Source organism: Lithobates pipiens, unplaced genomic scaffold (genome assembly GCF_037356315.1).
Source record: "Lithobates pipiens isolate NorthernLeopardFrog02 unplaced genomic scaffold, aLitPip1_a1.2 Scaffold_18, whole genome shotgun sequence".
Taxonomy (NCBI): Eukaryota; Metazoa; Chordata; class Amphibia; order Anura; family Ranidae; genus Lithobates; species Lithobates pipiens.
In genome coordinates this window covers 125423381-125425775 of record NW_027507758.1, presented here as the reverse complement: position 1 = coordinate 125425775, position 2395 = coordinate 125423381, and positions in this window count along the sequence as shown.

The following is a 2395-nucleotide window of genomic DNA, read 5'->3' as shown; positions in this document are numbered from 1 at the left end:
GGGCGGATTGTCTGCCCAACTAAGTTCGTCAGACAATCCGACAGACAGTCCGTCCAAATTTTGAATGAACGGATTTGACCACACACGATGAACAGACAGTCTGCTGAAAGCGTGCGCGATGACGTGTACAGCACGTACGACGGGACTAGAAAAACGACATCCTATACACTGCAATGCAACCTTCGGCCGTGTAAATCCTTTCTGAGCATGCGCCATACTTAGTCCGTCCAACTTGCCTACACACGAGCGGACTGTCCGCTGAAACCAAGTTTGGACGGACAAAACCAAGTTTGGACGGACAAAACCAAGTTTGGACGGACAAAATTACGGAAATTCCGTAAGACTTTGTTCGTCAGACAGTCCGCTGAAAAAGTCCGCTGAAGCCCACACACGAGCGGATTGTCCGCTGAAACACGGTTCAGCGGACTAAGTTGGGCAGACAATCCGCCCGTGTGTACGCGGCCTAAACTGAGGGAAAAAAATGTTTTTTTATATATTTTTGGGGGATATTTATTATAACAAAAAGTAAAAAATAATGTTTTTTTCAAAATTGTCGCTCCATTTTTGTTTATAGCGCAAAAAATAAAAACCGCAGGGGTGATCAAATACCACCAAAAGAAAGCTCTATTTGTGGGGAAAAAAGGACGTCAATTTTGTTTGGGAGCCACGTCGCACGACCGCGCAATTGTCAGTTAAAGCGACGCAGTGCCGAATCGCAAAAAGTGGTCTGGTCTTTGACCAGCAAAATGGTCCGGTCTGCAAGTGGTTAAACGTCCCTCCTAAAAGTTTTTTCCCGTAAAATTCCCTCCTAAACTTGGGGTGCATGTTATACGCCAGGGCGTGTTATACGCCGATAAATACGGTAATGTATAGAAGGTAGGGCCCGAAAGTGACTCAAGCCCAGGGTCCCCCACCACCCTAAGTCCTGCCCTGGCTGTCTGTGCCCCCGTTGGGGAGATTCACCCTCTATTTGTCCTGTTTACCATTATCATTGAAAGTAAAAGAAAATGCCAAATTTTTGTCCCCAGAAAACTAACCTTCCAATGGGGACACTAGTTCTGGTGACCTGGAGGTCCCCATGGGATTCCCTTAATTTTTAGAGCTTTCCTTTCACTTTCTGTTTTGGCTATGGGACAGGAGGTGAAGGTAAATCTTAACAATGGGACACTGATGACAAAAAATGAGCCCACAGGGGTTATAAACCTACTACAAAAAAAAATTTTTGCTATAGGTTTACTTTAAGTAAGAAACTTCTTGCATGACAGAATAAAAATTCAGAAGTGATGTCATGTGTTGTAGTATATTAGTAGTATATTTTCAGACAAAAACTGTACAGATTAAACAAAAATCATACAATCTGATATTGTACGAGAAAAGTTTTGGTGTTTTTGTACCTTTGGAAAATTTTGGACGATCGCTTAGATAGCAGTATTTTTTTTACGATTTTCTGATAGTGTGTGCAGGCCTTGAGGTGGTTGTCTGGAGTGCATTGTGAGACACTGGTGGGGGGCACTCTGGAAGCTCTGCAGCTAGATAGTGGGGACTGAGGACTCTCAATGTGCCCGGGGCCAACATGGGGCAGCAGCTGCCAGCCAATAAGGGGCGCCACCCCCCTGATCTCCATGTGCTGCCCCCCTAATCTCCATGCGGGTGGCGGACTCATAGGTTTCTATGAGTTTTTTATTGAGATGCATGATTAGAGACTAAGGCTCTAATTGGCTTCAAAAACATTGGGATTGGGCCCAGTGAACCCCCCCCCCCCCCCACTTGTGACATTAGCAAATCAATATTCGCTATTGTCTTCTGGCTTTTCCTCCCAGCCAATCAGGACAGGAGGCAGATCTTAAGGAGGAGAAGCCGGGAAGTTGTGACCTGGATGGGGTAAGTGCAGGCCTGGCGGCAGTAGGGGGGGTTTGTTTGCCACCCCCCATAAAAAAACCCTGCCCCACCCCAAAAAAAAGCACCAGCCGAAACTGCTGTGGCGCATTAAGGGGGCATAGTGGACCACTGTGGGAGGTTAGGGGATCTGCAGGTGGTGGGAGGGCCTGTGGTTGAGAGCCATAGTCCTACTTTTCTCAGTTTTATTTTTTATTTTTAATATTTTATTACTTTTTGTAAAGCATCTTCTGGATGTGAATTCTTCCCACAAGAACATTGTAAGCTTTCATCCTTTTATAATGTGAATTGTGAGCAGTCATGCCATTGATTATATAACAGTATGCCCCCACCTGTGGAATGAGGACATCCCCCATGGTGGTGAGGGTACTATTCTGGGACACACATGATGGTGTGGTTGCTCCTCTGTAATCCCCCAGCTCCTGTCCGCTGTAGTCGGTGCAGATGGTGGGCTGGGATTAGTGGAGGATCAGAAGCTCTTTGTGTTCTTGTTGCCGCT